The following is a 16,838-nucleotide window of genomic DNA, read 5'->3' on the forward strand; positions in this document are numbered from 1 at the left end:
TCTTCCTAAATATTTTCTAAATCCTCAGTTGACAAATGAATTTTAAGATACCATTTTGGTTTTCTGGATCTCGATCTGTTCTTTACTCATGTGCTATTGATATTAAATCAATTTAATTGTGATATTCTTTTTGACCAATTTGCTTCTTAATGAGAATTTTGTGATTTTTGGGACTATAGATGAAGATCTACCGATGAACATGAAATTTTGTTCCAATTCTTGAGATTTGATATATTGATGCTTTAATGGTTGCCGATTAATCGATAATAGTTGATTTGATATATCAATGGTGGTTGATTAATCGATGATAGTTAATTTGATATATGGATGGTGGTTGATTAATCTAATGAACATCAGATTGGATTTAATTGTGGTTCAATGGAAATTAGCCGTAGAGAATGGATTACGTCTAAATTTGTTAGAATGAAATTTAATTTGGAATGGATTTCAAGGCAAAATCTGATGCGGAAAAGAGAGTCAATTTTTGGTTCTTGGTTTCATTGTTTTAATAAATTAATCAATATAGAAAAACAAAATTAATAGTTATGGACTAAAAAATAATTAAAAAAAAAACACATTGACTAAATATATAATTTTAATCAAACCATAAGGATGATTTTTGTAATTTAAATGACTTTTAGTATACATTAGGTATGGATAAATAAATGAACATGTGTCAATTGCTTATTGGTTCCTAATTTGATGCCCTAGTTAGTTATTTTCCACGTAACCTAATCTTTTATATATATATATATATATATATATATATAGAGGGTGAGGTTCAATAGAGAATCATAATTAACCAAGAAACCAATCTTTTTTTCAACTTTTAGAACTTATTTTTTATCAAAAAAAAAAACTAAAAATACAGAAATTCATAACTTTTTATCCTTTTTCCAATGATATAAAATTCGATTTTTTTTACGTCAAATTCACAATGTGAATCTTTGAAAATTCACAACGTGAATCCGGATTCACACGGTGAATCCGAAAAATATTTTTCACATTCACAATGTTAATATATGAATTTAGATATTTTTAGATTTTTTTTTCGATAAAGAATAAGCTCTAGAAATTGAAAAAAAAGATTTGGTTCCTTAAAGAACCAATAGTTATGGTTCTCTATTGAACTTTTCCCTATATATATATATATATATATATATATATATATATATATATATATATATATATATATAGGGTTAGGTTATTTTGTTTTACTAACTATTGTGTGCCAGAATGCACAGACCTGGACCACCGGATGGAATAGAATCAAAGGTCATGATCTGAGGGTCTATGATATTACAATAGGGTAGCATGTACCATATAATCACACAAATTTCAGCATAAGGGCATTTTAGTCAATTAAGATAAATTTAAAAAAGGAAAAATCGAGATTTATGGGATAATTAATGATTTTGATTTAAAAAATCTGATTTTTTTCAAATTAATTCAATTTCGAACATAATTTCTAAGCATATACCGATTTTATTCTATCAGAATGTCATTTTGTTAAAATATATTCTGTAATTCTGTCAGAATGGTATACAACTATGAACATAATATTATAAACACATATTATCAAGATCAATAATTTTTAATGAATACAAATGTTATATAAGACGAAGTTTAATAGTTTAGAATAAATAATTACATTCATTCTTAAAGAATACAACTATGAACATAAATTACATTCATTCTTGAAATCTCTTGCAAAAAAAATATCGGCATTCTTGAAAGAATCATCATTCACTTTCTTGTTTCGTTCCTAGATGTTTTGTGTATGTTTGACATCTAAGCTACTTCAAAATATCTAGCATTCTATGAGATTGACATTTTGTGAGATTGACATTGTGTCAGAATTGTATTGCATGAGAATGATTTTATAGAAGGAGCTGCAAAAGGAGATAAACTCGAGGATGGTAAGTGATCCCTTGGCAAAACTTGAAACATCTAAAAAACATAAGAAACAAAAATCATGTTAAAACATCAGCCAATTGCAATACAACCCTTGCATAATCATTCTTATGTGATTATACCGGAAATACAATTCTGGCAGAATCATTCATATGTGATTTCCAAGATGATAATACTCTCTACAAAATATTCTTAAAGAATGAAATAATTATTCTTACATAATGAAAAAATTGAAGATAAGAATAAACACCCAATAATTATTCTACAGAATATACTTAAGTGATTTCCAGCACCTGATATATTTCATAATCGAAAAGTGATTCCCTCTCTTTCAATATTGAAAGAAAATGAGAGTAATTCTAAATTTAAAGTATGATAGAATAACATAATTCACTGTTTTGATTTTGTTTACCTTAGGAGATGAGATGCACAACAATAAACATTCCATCGCTAACCATGAATACAATCTGAGGCTCCCATATTTCTCTTTGGCATTTCATCAAACACTTTAAGGGCGCTCCCTAAATCACCACATTTTCTATGAATCATGAATGAAAAAAAATCCAATTCAGAACCATCAACATCAAATTCATATGAACAACAATATATTTCAACACCATTATAAAAATCTAAAACTAAAAGTTGAAATTGTAGAAATTGGCTAGTTGGAAGAACGAAGAAAAAAACCTGTTTTCTATGGAATAGAATTGCAAGTCTAGTAAATTAAATTGTAGAAATATCTTTGACCAACTATTGGAGATAGAAGCTAGCTTTGATTGGAGATGGAGTCGTCGAGAATAACATCTTCATCTTGTCAACGGAATGGGGAAACATATTTGCAGCTTCTGATCCACCGCTTCTTCTTCATTCGTCAATAAGAAAAGAAAATGGGAGGAGGCAGAAATAGAATACGTATCATATGAGAGGCTAGGGTTAAATAATTGGTCAAAGAGATTTTTATGGTAATTTCCATGAATTAAGGGATTTTATTTTAAGTATTATGCTAAAGTTACATAATTACCCTTATAACAATTTTATTTATTTAATTATTCCTAAATTCCTATTGGTGCATTCATGCACACAATAGTTGCTAGAAACATTTGAACCTAGCTCTCTCTCTCTCTCTCACTATATATATATATATATATATATATATATATATATATATATATATATATATATAGGTTCAAATGTTTCTCACATCTATTGTGTGCTAGAATGCACCAATAGGAATTTAGTATTAATTATACGTATATTAAATGTTATCCATACTTATAACTCATTTTTATGGAAACTAATTAAATTCGTCATTAATGTCAACAATAATATTCTTTCAGAATGAATTCATATCTAGAAGAATGAGAGTGTATTTCAGCAGAATGAGAGTGTGTTCTAGTAGAATACACTCTCGTTCTTCATATTCCATGCAACTTTATTGTATTTTAAGTGAGTGAGTTCTGAAACGAAATACGAACTCATATATAAAAACCTAGATGCGAATTCATTCTGAAAGAATGTTATTGCTGACATTAATGACAGATTTAACTAGTTTCAGAGAATTATAATTATGGATATCATTTAATATACATATAATCATGGAAATCATTTAATATCTATATTTATTTAATTAAATAATTATTTAATTTACTAAATTCCTATTGGTGCATTCTAGCACACAATAAATGTAAGAAACAAAATAACCTAGCCCTATATATATATATATATATATATATATATATATATATATATATATATATATATATATATATATATAAACACCAATTAAATCCCAAATTGAACATAAATCAAAATTAAATACAATCGAAATCAAAGATAAATATCCTTCTTTTTTCCCATGTCTTTAAGCAACATTTAAGCAAAACAAATGCATATTTTCAGCAACATTTAAGCAAAAAAATGCATATTTTCAACAAATTAGATCAGTTTTTCAAGATTTATCATCATATACCAGAATTTTATATCAAGTTTTCAACTATAATCTGACTTCATATCAGATTTTCAACTATATATCTGATTTCATATCAGATTTTCAAGCACATCGGTTTTTCAAGCATATTAGATTTTGAAGCACATTAAAAAAGTATTCAAGCAAAAAACAAAGCACATATGATTTCAACATTTTAAGCATTTCAAACATCATAACATTAAGAGATTTCAACATAAAAAATAGCATCTTATTTGTAGAAAACATTGTTAGATCATATTTTTGTGTGCATTTGATTCAACTCAAAGAGAAACCACATATGATTTCAACATCAACAAAACAACATCTATAAAAAGAAAGGGTAGCTTATTTCAGAAAAACTATTGCAAAACTGCCATAATTTCTTAAACTCCATTTTCATAGGAAAAAAAGAAATAAATACAACTACATATAGGCATCTGATAGTTGATTTTCAGGGGCATCTGATACAAAGCGAGATGGATTGAAAACCCTAAAATTCCAAACACACCACCTGATTCGATATGCGAAAATGGTGGTGCTGGTCGATCATCCTATTAGGTGAAGGGATTGCGCTCATACGATCGTGCGGTTAGGGTTGTGAGTCGTTGGCGGAGACAGTGACCGGAAGGTGAAATAGGTTATCAATTGTCAGATTAGGGTGGGAGGGAATAGGAGTTGTGAGAAATAGAAAGAGGTGAGGGAGCACAGGGGTAAAAACGAAATTGATGTAGCTGCAACATAAGTCGGAGTCGCTGGTGGAGGCTGCCGGCGGCTTCGTCAATGACGGAGGGAGCACCAGCGGAGTCGATTGTTGCAGACGGTATCGAGAGGTAGGAAAAAGGAATGATGATCGATGGAGTCGATAGGAAAAAAATGGATGACATATTAAGATGGGCACACACATACTTTTTATATTCAGGTGTACTATTACATCTGAAATTTTAAGTGGTTTTAAGAAAATTAAGAGGTTTTTTTTTCATACCCTACCAAACACTCTGAATCTTAAAAATTCAGACATTGCCTCTTAATTTGTCAATTAAGAGGTTACTAAACAGTCCCTAGACTTTCTTTATTCTAGTCTAATTTGCATGAATTTAGCATCACGTTTGGTTGCATCCATAAGGTCCATGGCCAACCACTAGTTCCTAGTTTCTAGCAAACTTAGGCATATTTATTAGATTGTAATCTATCATGGAAGTATATGAAAAAAAACCCCAAAAAATTTCTCCATCTTTCTTGTCTTTATTCTTAGGATATTTTTCATCTCAAAATCAACACATATCAATTTGGTGCTTTCATTGATTCATTTCCATGCCTTCAAAAGCCAAATTCAGTTCCCCATTTGATATCTCCAACAATGTCCTCCATGATCAGATGCAAAATCTTATAGTCATCTCCACATCCACCGCTAACCAATTGGAGAAGTTGGTCAACATTACGGTCACGCAACCGTTAGAATAGTGTCCAATATCATACCCAATTGCTAAGACTTTCCATTAATAACATGGTCCTTTTTGGGTTGCCCTCAATGATCCAAATAGAATTAGAATGTTATGATATATATATATATATATATATATATATATATATATATATATAAATACCAATTCAATTCAAGTTTCTTTCCAAGCAACCAGAAACTATAAATACCCATCTCTGGCACCTCATATTTATTCTTACTCTCATCTACTTGATAGGCTAAGAGTTGCTCTTCTCTCTTAATTAATTCATCAATCAATCTCTATTGATCTAAGAGTTAATCTTTATTGATCTAAAGGTGTGAATCATTAGAGGTTCTTCAAGAAAAGTGATTTTGCTAAAGATTAGTGCTTTCTGGTCCCTCTTATAGTTGTTCTTATTATTTAGGTTAAAGACCCTTGTAGCTTTTAGTTGTTTGCTTGTCTTAGATTAATATACATGTTTCCGTTGCCAAGTGAAAATCTAGGGAAGTATATAGAAAACTTATTAGTGGTATCAGAGTCGATGCTTAAATGATATTTGCACTACATAAAGCTTGAATTAAATTTTATTCGTAATGTTGTTGTGAAAAATTCGAAATTTTAATGATGACTAGGTTATCAAATCGAAATTTTGGAGTGTAATGAAATTAAAATGGTTTAAAATATTTTTGGAAATTAACTACACAAGGTTTGATTTAAGCTAAGGCATTATCTAGGATTTATTGATAAGCCAAATAAGTTTGGATTCGGATACTTTTGAAATCCCTATGGAATTTTTTGAAAATTCAAAAGGTACTAAGATTATCGTAGATAATGTTGGCTTGCTAATTTGAAATCTTATTCTTAATTAGCAAATTGGAAATTTTAAATGATCAAGGATTTTAAAGGGATAATTAATTTAAATAGTTTGAATTTCTTTTGGTATATATATATATATATATATATATATATATATATATATATATATATATATATATATATTAAGGATAGTTCAAATAAAGATACCCCTTAAAGTGAAGACAATGATACAATTCTGAGCCAATCATTTAATATTATATAACTCTAAATGTGGCTTAGATTATTATATGCAAACCCGCCAAGAATAAATTCTCTTATTCTTGTGAAAGCTAAGTTAGTAGAAAGCAAGCTTCTAATGACAAAACGAGTGGGAGGTACATGGAACTTGAAGCATATCAAGAACCATAACCTTATGTAGTAACTAGTTGAAACTAGTTTTAACAAGGATTGTTAAACTTGAATAACAGCCATTCACAAACACAAATTGTGCGCATTAATGGTAGAATTCATCTATGACTTGAGAAATGTGGAATCTCTCATATATGAGCTCTTATTGATGGTTTCTAGAGAATCCATCAAATACCAAGATGTTATGTCAAATCTTGAATTTGATAAATGACTTAGAGTCATGAACATGAGATGTAATCCATGTACGAGAATCAAGTATGGGCTTGATTAAAATTTTCCCCTATAGCAAGGCTATAAGGAGTAAATAATTCTTCTAGACAGAATAAATTACATGGATAACTATACACATTTAAAGCAAGACTTGTAGTAAAAGGATTTTCTCATACTCGTCTCATTGACTATGGTCCTCATCATACTCATGACATTCACTGTGATCAAACCTTTTTCACAAGTTGTTATGATCAGATCAACAAGGATATTATTTACTATAAATTCATATTCTTAATATGAGATATAGTAAATAGATTTCAAGAAAGACCGCTTTTTCTAATAGACATCTACTGGAAGATATCTATATAGATTAGCCTGGAGGTTTTCTTAATTCATGTTATCCTAACAAAATGTGTAGAGCTTAAGATCCACTTGTGGATATAAAGCAAACATCTCAATGTTACAATCATCATTTTATATAAAACCACAAGGTATGTTTTTATATCAAAATGAATAGAACATGTGTGTTTACTAAGAACTAGTGGGAGCATAGTAGAATTCCTAATCTTGTATGAATGAGACATACTTAATAATTTGAAATCACATTCTGACTAAGCAAGGTCATTTTCACCTTGACTCCGAAAGTGTTTCTAAAATGAAAGACTTAGGAAGAAGAAGATACATTCTTGGAATGTGAAATCTATAAAAGATAGATAAAATGAATGTTAAAAGTTTTATGTCTTTATGCATGTATTGGCAATATCTTAAAAGGGATCAAGACACAAGATTCTTTTGGAGAATTCTTGGGATTGTCATAGGACACCATTTTGAGCTAGCCTCAAAAGTACCTAGCTCATAGGTTTGAACTAGATGAAATGATTTATATTCCATTTGCTTGGCAAATGAATTCATCATTTACGCCATATTATGCATAGGACATAGTATAAGTTACTAGATGACTAAGAGAGCATTCCAAGAGTACTTTAGAAGAACTAAGAAAAAGTATACGAGACAATCAGTTTAGAAAAGGATCTTTATGGAAAGAGCTACACAAGATGTTAATTTCTAAACATATATAATAATTATGAATTATAATTGGATTTTTGACTTCCTTATGGAATGAAGGGTAAGTCTTGTTGGAATGAGGTCCAAGCAAAACATAATGATACAATATACTACATAATACAAATACACTACTTTAGAAGTTGAATACAAATATGATTGGATGAATGAGAATAATTGAAAAACTACGTTGATCTCTGCCATTCAAGGATCACATAGAAATTTTTGTGACTTCAAGAGTATACTTAATCAAGCTAAGAGACTCTATGTCATGAAAGAACACCAATCATATTCTCCAAGAAATTTAACTATACTTAGAGTAAAGTTAAGTATGGAGATGATAGTATTCACAGAATTCACATAAATTAAATTTTGTCAGATCCATTGATAAAGTCATTCTTTTGAGCTAAGTATGAATGGTCACACTTCAGCTATAAGACTTTATTATTCTAGAAATGGGTTTTTGATTTGGATTTAGTATTTGGATATTGAAATATTATAACAACTATTAGATAATGTTATGATATATTGGGATATAGTAATCACATTAATACTTGTTGTGTTCTATATTAACATGTTTAATCCATGATAATGTTATTATTCTAAAAGTTCACAGTCGGTTATAATTGTGGGAGCGTATATAAAGTAAAACTAATATGAATTGGATTGGTTGACTCTCACTAGATGAAAGTAGGCAAGTGGTTGTAACCAAGTTTAATAGGTACTTGTTAGAGAACTAGTATTGAACTGACCTGCATCAAGATCATCTCATGGATCGCTATCATGAATGAGAATTGATTAATATGTATTATCTTTATATCCTTAACACCTGAGATACATAGTGAGACTTAAGTGTAGGGAGTACTATGATTTGATATGGTCAAATGTTGTTCCTTAACCGGGCAGTTATACAAGTCATTTTCAAGTATGGTGTGAACTATGCAAAAGGATTATGTATTCAAGATGGGATTTGTTCCTCTTATGTGTTGAGAGTTAGACATTTAAGGCGCCTTACCAAAAGTTGAATAATTAATGAGATTGATCGCGATCCGTATCTCATGTTCAACATGATGTCTGTAGCAAAGGGATAACTGATAAACTTACCTTATACACCAATTGTAGCTTTGAGCTTTTTGGGAATTGGGCGTTGATATAATGGCACAAAGTCGTATGTTGATGGGGGCAGTGAAATGTTGCTAGACGTTCACTGATGTCTATATCAGTCTAATATGAGTCTTGCGCAAGTGGGAGATTGAAAGATCTAATATGCTCAAGAATCATATTAAAGTGATATTGCTATTTAACATATGATCCTAAGGGTCACACTAACAACAACTTGATATAATTGATTATTTATTAGAAATTGATTTTAATAAATATTCAATAAACTCTTATAATTAATCGGAAATTATTTATTTCTTGGAAATAATAATTTTCATTAGCAAGTAACATATTATTTCATATGGTATGAATTAATAAGCCATGTACAACTTTTTGGAATAGATAAATGTTTTTGTATTTTACCTAAAAGTTAGAGTTTATATTTTATAATCTGGTTTTATAAAATTTGAACTTGTTTTTTTTGATACTCTTGTGGCCGAAACTTTATGAGGCTAGAGAGGGGATGGGTTTTGCATTAGTTTAATGAAAAGAAACCACCCTAAGAAAGCATGGTTAGACACTCTTATGACATGGGAACATACTTGTCTAAAGTGGAAGGACCTAATGGTCAAGGACTTCACTTTAATACAATATAAATTTGAGGCTTGCATTCTTGAATTGGTTGGATTCAATGCTAGTGGCCGAAAGATTACTTGCATCTTATGCTCTCTTGAAGTTCATATTGGTTATGAACTTCAAGCTTAAGAGTTAAGAGTTTATGGACTAGCATCTACATCAAGTTGAGTCATTGTTGGCGTCTCAAAGGTTCCACATTCTTCATCAACTTCCAAGCCTCCCAAGAGGACCCAAAGTACTACAAAGGTTGTTACTTCTTCATCCTTTCTTTGGTTGGTGTTTAAATCTTTCTACAACTTGCAAGAAGATCCTTGGTGGGTATAAAATGTTTATGTTATGTTCTAAATTTAAAATCTTCCGTTTGCCATATTTTCTAGTTTATGAAACAAATTTTGAGCTAAAACCCAACAAGTACCTACTGTCATATTAGCGAGTTAGTGGTCGTATCCACTTAAAAAGAGTGGCGAAAGGCATAAAATGAGAGACCAATGGATTCAGAAGTCATAAAAAGTGTATTTTTAGTGACGTTAGTGTTGAATTAGGTGTCTAAGCCCATAACTATAATTGGTATGTACTTTATTTGACAGTAGCATGGTCCTTTTGGGTTGCCTTCACTCATGCAACTTGACAGGATGACAAGTGGAGAGAGAGTAGAGTTTATTATGTGAAATAATAAATGGGTACTCAAAATGATTTTATTAATATATTATAAGATTAATATATTATTTGGAAATCATATTATAGAATTGGTAATTAATCATAATTTAATTTGATATTAGTTTTGGGGTTAAAGGAACTGATTAATAATGGAGGGGTTGTTTTGCAAATCATTGATAGTTGTGAAACTGGGCTTAGGACTTCATAGATTGGAGTGGGCGAAATTTATGGGTAACCCCATAAGAGTTCGTCTAAGGGCTCTAAGAGAAGGTCCATGGGTTGCTTTGGGCTTAAGGTAAGAATTAGTGTTTCCTTATTCGAGTCCAGCTTCAAGACTAAGCAACCTAGCTGTATATAAACCCTCTAAACCCTAAGAGAATCAGCTTATGCACTATAAATTGAAACCCTGGCCGATTTCCTTGTCTCTCCTTCTCATCCTTTGCATTGGGTGTTTGTGACTCTATTAGAGGTGCAACACTTAGGGCACTAAGCTTTCAAGAGTCAAGGATCTTCAAGGATTGTCTTGTTATTACCATATAACAAGTGAGGTAATCTTCTAACCCTTTTATATACATGAATTTCGAAAATTGTATGCTAGTTCTAGCGTTATTGATTTGGTATTCAATTTGCATGTTCAATAGAGAAAAACTTAGATCCAAAGCAATTATAGTTGCATGATCACATAGGAATGTTGATATGCTCATAACCCAACAGTGGTATCCGTGCCTAGGATGTTTTTCAACTGAATTGATGCAATAGTGAACTATCGAAAGAACAAGAAAATCGAATTCCGTTGTCTGATGCTGGAACTCGAAGAGTTGCTTGCCCAACGCGACGAGTTGACTCGTCTGTTGCCTATTTTTTCAATTTTCAGATCAGGTTTTGATTATGATAACTGCCATAATTTGTTTTTAAAGCCTAAAATCAAAATTTCTGATAGATATCATGATATCCTTATCAAAATTGAAAGATTTGGTTGAATTTGTTGATTATGATAAGATTATATTCCTAATTTAAATTTAACCTAGCATTTTGAAAAAGTTTTTAAAATACACCCTTTGGTTTCATAATTTAAAATTTAATTAGATAGTTTTAATTTTGAAATCTTAAATTTTAGAACCTCAGTATTTTGAATAGTTTAAAAATACACCTCATGGATTTCATTAATAAGATTAATTAAGTGTTTAATTAAAGGAGAATTGATAAATCCATAATATGGTTTAAATTTAATTGAATTAAAACTTTAATTTATTAAATGAATAAACCACTTAGTATTTTAAAAGTTTAAAATACACCATTATACTATATAAAATTAAAAGTCTAAAATATTATATATATATATATATATATATATATATATATATATATATATATATGTGTGTGTGTGTGTGTGTGTGTGTATAAGAAAAGTCAGTCTTACCGTTAGTAAACCTCGTTCACAAAACTGGTCTATAAGGGGTGTTTAAGGAGGCGGCTTGTAAAATGACCGTCATTGGGTATCCACTCTTACCCACCACACCCTTAACTAGTGGAGGGTCGTTAGCCGAACGAGTAGGATTTGAATTTAAACTCTCATTAAAAGTATAATGAATTATAAAGTAACTGAACGTTTTTTTAAAATTCCCGATCTTAGTTACTTTAGGAAAAATGTGAATTTGTTGCTAACCCATGAAATTGCACATTGCACATTATTGGTCATTAGTGGAGTGTGTGTGGTTAACCGGCACACTAATATGGGACTAATATTGTTGGCAATGGGTTTCTTGTAAATTATCGTTTATCAATGGAGCGTGTATGGTTAACCGGCACATTGATTGGGTGATAAATGACATCAAGAGTACCAAGCTAATTTGCATGGTTATTCATACCTTATTTGTGATCCTCGGTATCCCAGTCATAAATTTGAAGGGCATAATCGAGATTAAACATGCCATTGAAAAGTTCATTGAATCTCAAAAGATATGAATTTCATTTAAAACCTAATTCATTTTAAATTTCGTTTTCATGATGGAATTGGTAAATCGTCAGTTACCTACCTTCAAATAATTTGCAATTGGATTACGACATCCTTCTTCTGAATTCTAAATTATTGTGTTGGGTCCTAGCCTTAATATTTCGTTTGGGTGTTGATGAGAAATAAATTCTCTAAGATCGTTTAGATTCGTAACAGATTTAGACAAACACAACAAAAGCAAAGAACACAGAACGAATCAAAGAAGAGCTGAATGATTAATATGCTCCACCTCAGAAGAGCTCGATAAAGAACTTCAACTGTAGAGGTGTGCTAGGGTTATAGTACAATGAAAGGAATAATAATTATCAAGCGTACAGAGAACGATGCATTCATCTTATATAGTAAACCCTAATATCATGAACACGGCTGGATAGGCCCAGAACCGTGATAACAATGGGCCGAGGTAACAAGCCCAATGACGCAACTCTTAGACTCAACAATCTCCCCCTTTGCGTCAATTGAGGCGAGAGATTATTTTGGTTGAGTGAGAGTAGATTTCTTCACAGTCTTGAATAATTTCGGTATGATGGCGAGAAGAGTTTGACGGAAGTCAATATACCACCGAAGCATATCCGAAATTTTTTTCTTATCAGCATCACTGTTTACCCTACACCTATGAATGATGTCAAGAATGTGCTCCAGATAAGAAGTGGAGAACAGGTGTTTGTCATCAAGAGCGAACAAGCACTTTTGGCCTTCGGCTCTGGTGAACATGACTGTGTGATACTTCGGGTCAATCCTACCCATCTGCATCTTGTTAACATCGCTTCCCTTTCCAATTGGTTTGATTGTAGGCTTCTTCCTTAAGGCAGAGGTGATCTCTTGATCCATTTTGGCAACCTCATGAATGTAAGAAACTAACATTCGCTTGATGTGAACGATGATAGGATCGTAGTGCTGTTGATCAGTTAGCAAAATGTTGTTCAGGAGGATCCAGTTGTGTGGGTTTAAGTTCGGCAGATCAGCAAGAGAGATCATATGAACCAATTTGTCAGAGCCTCGGGTCACCCTGAACTTCACATTTATAAAATTCCCCGCTGAAGTTGGTTTCAATACCTTGACCGTTGTGATCTTTTGTGTGCTCCAGGTCAAGTATTGAGGTTGAGAGAATGCGAGATAGTAGTCAATTAATTCTCGGTCAATCTTCGGGTCAGGAGAAGGAACAACGGCGATTGGCTCAAAGAAATGAAATACAAATGCCATTCGGGTGATAGGCATGTCGAACTGAGAGTCTCTCAAATTCTCACGATCAAACGAGACGACCGGTTCAAGCCAATGAGTGCTAGGAGACTCGATTGCTTCTTTTAAGAGTTTCTCCAATGACCACAAAGGAAATTGAGTTTTTCTACAATCCAATGCATCGTGAGCTTCTTTTCGTTTTCTTTCCCTCTCTTCTTCTTCTCTTGCGATGCGAAGATTTTCATCAAGCTCTCGGTCACGTTGCTTTCTTTTGAGAGTGTCTTTTTCAGATTCTTCCTCATCACTATCACCGATTATCTTTTTCTTTTGTCCTTAGCACTAGAATCCAAATCTTCATTAACCTTCGGTTCAGCGGTGACTTTCGGTTGCAAAGAGATTTGAATAGGTTTGCTTGTTGGAGGTTGTGGGGGTTGACCCTGACATGCTTCTCCCCCTTGTTTCGGTGGGACACCAGTCTCCGGAACACCTTCTATACCGCTCAACATGTCAAGAGAAGGTCTCAGCTTCTCAGCCAAGTGACGTTGGACGGTAAGAGTAAGAACCGAATCATGTGCCTCTAGAAGATTGGACAGAAGAGAGTGCACATCACCAACACAACTTTTGATAACTGCTCTCTTAGACTTGAGATCATCAATTTCCTTGGTCGCTTGATTGAGATTCATGGACTGAGTCTTAATCTGTGTGGTTTTTAGGGCGAGTACATCCATGACTTTGTTTTCCAAGGCAAGAGCAGCTTGGAGTTTATCAAGACGGGCAGTGACTGATGTTTGAAGCTCGATGTTGTCAGACTTAAGGCTTTGGCGTACTTCTTCAAAATGCTTCTTCTCAGCTTGAAGCAATTTGCTGAGATTCTCAACAGTGGCATTAACAGTTGCGACGTTCTTTTGAGCAGCTGCCTGAAGCGAAACTAGAAAGAGATTAGCATCAGAAATTAGTTTTTCGACGTTTTCGGTCGCTTTCTTGCATTCGTTTGTTGATTCTTCAACAGTGATGGTGGCTTTCTGGCAAGAGGAGGTGGAAGCTTCAATGGATTTGGTAGCTTTGGAAATAGAGGGGCCATGCTCCTTGACAAAAGTTGCCAACATAGCTTTGATAGCAGTTTCTGAGTAAGTCTCGCGTGGAGTGGAAGATGAAGAGGAAATCAGCTTGTCAAGTTTCTCGTTAAGATCCTTTAAATGTCGTTTCATTACAGGTGCATCATCATCATCATCACTCTGAACTTTGTAGGGGCTATAATAGAAGGAATCAAAGTCAACATCCTCCCCACCAAGAATGGTGTCAGATTCTTTTGAGATGGTGGAGCTAGAGGTTTAGAGGTAATCGGGGTTTCGGTCCCTAAACTAGGTGCCCCCGTATCAGATACGTTGACACGAACTTGATGTTCGGTTGTAGTAGTGGTGGTGGTGGTAATTTTGGTGAATAAGGGGGTTGGTATTGGTATAGAAGTTGCAGTTGTAGAAGAGAATGGAGGAGGGCATGGAGAAATTGTGATAGGAAGAGAGCGAGTAGGAGAGGAATGAGGTGAGTTTCGGTTAACCTGATGAGTCGGTGAAGGTGGAGGCAAAGCTCCTCGGGGCGAGCTCTCATCTTGAGAATGTTCACTATCGCTTGACTCTCGTTTGGGTTGTTGGTCAGAGGGAACATAGTCTGAATCACTTGAAGACTGAGCCTTTGGCTTGGGTGCCTTCTTCTTGATCTTTCGTTTCTTAGGAGCAGAAGTAGCTGCTTGTTCTGACTTTCACTTTTTAGGCGTTGCAGCTTTAAATGATGGTCCTTCCTTCTCGATTTTTCGTTGATCAACTTTCTTCCCTTGTTTCGTTGGTTTATCAGCGGCATCCAACGATCTTTTCATTTCAGGGGTAGCTGCCTCGGTCCCGTTGGAGGAAGCTTCTTGTATTCACTAATGAGCTTTCTTTCCCCAAAAACACAGTTGTACATAGTCTCAGGAATTGAACCATTGAACATAAATTTGGTTGGATCGGCAACAATAATCTTTGTCGTGTGAAAAGTGGCGATTGATGACATCAAAAAGTCTGTCATTACTGGAATGTGGAATTTCGCCATTGCCCATTGAGTAACTAAGGTCCAAAACCTGCCACATGAGATTTCAGAATAACGAGAAGCTGAGTTTAGGCTTTGTACCAGTTGAGTCCAGAGAATAGACCCATAGTCCATGTTGATCCCATAGTAAAGACCATAGAGGAGAGTCATAAATGCTTTGCTTGCCCCGTCAGACCCTGCAACCCTCTCTAATAAGCCCTTGAAAAGAAGAGTAAATAGACCATTCCATTGTGGAGGAAGGAATGACTTCTTGAATTTTGTCACTGTTGTAAGCGCTTCGGTGTACCCCATATCGTAAAACATGGTGAAAAGATGAGTCGTGCTAATCGAGTCTGGGTTGATCATGGAGTCGTTGATGATTAGCCTTAGCAATGAGCAAAAGCTAACCTTTGAAATCGAAGTCTTCTGATAAAAAATCTCAAAAAAATCCTTTCCTTAGCTTTGTCGTATGAAGCCGATGAATAAATTTGAGACATGAGAGACATCGGAACAGATTCAACCTTGGTGAGGGCAACCACGAGTGGTGAATATTTGAGGCATTCAACCACCTGAAGCATGTAAGGATCATACTGAAAATAAGAGAGTTCGATGATCAGGTTTTCATTCGGCTTGATGGTGAGAAGCGAGGATTGTGCGCTTTGTTCTTGAATAGAGGATGAGTCAGCCATTGTTGAAGCTTGAAGTGAAGAAGATGAACAGTAGAGAGAAATCGCCATTTAATGCTCGAGAGGATTTTGTAAGTGGTAAAGAGGTAAAAGTGAGGTGAGAAAACCCTTTATACGATTACCATGAGACAGAAAAATGATGATTGCACGATTTTCTGAAGCGACGCCTAAAAAGGCGTGATTTGACAACTGTTACCCCGAAAAGTGTGTCAATCGTGTCAGGCGGCGTGAGAAAAGGAAACGGTTCAAATTCACGCGCCTTTTAACGTCTCATCCATTCACCGCCTCTTTAATTTTAAAACTATTCAAATTCCCTTCGAAATATGGACTCACCCTTTCGCTTTCATTGGTATTGACTAGCCTTCGCTCCCAAACATAGTCTAACATCATAACATATTGAACCGAAACTATAGATCTGAGAAATAGCCATTAGTACCATGATTAAGACTTGTGGAAAATCATAAAGATCTTCGTGCAAGAGTGTGCCAAAGAAAAAGAAATAAAACAAAGTATTTATGGGATATAAGTGATGTCAATTAAGGCACAAAACTGTGGATCCCGGGCACGAATCTCTTCCTTCAAAGTCAAGAGAGACTTAGAAGTGTCTGTGTGGTTTCCCGTTAAAAATACGATCAAATGGTTATTAAGAAGCACTGAAAGGCATCTTTTCAGTATAGGGTTATCAG

This window comes from Lactuca virosa, chromosome 9, assembly GCF_052849685.1.
Source record: "Lactuca virosa cultivar CGN04683 chromosome 9, Lactuca_virosa_CGN04683_v6, whole genome shotgun sequence".
In the NCBI taxonomy this organism is placed as follows: domain Eukaryota; kingdom Viridiplantae; phylum Streptophyta; class Magnoliopsida; order Asterales; family Asteraceae; genus Lactuca; species Lactuca virosa.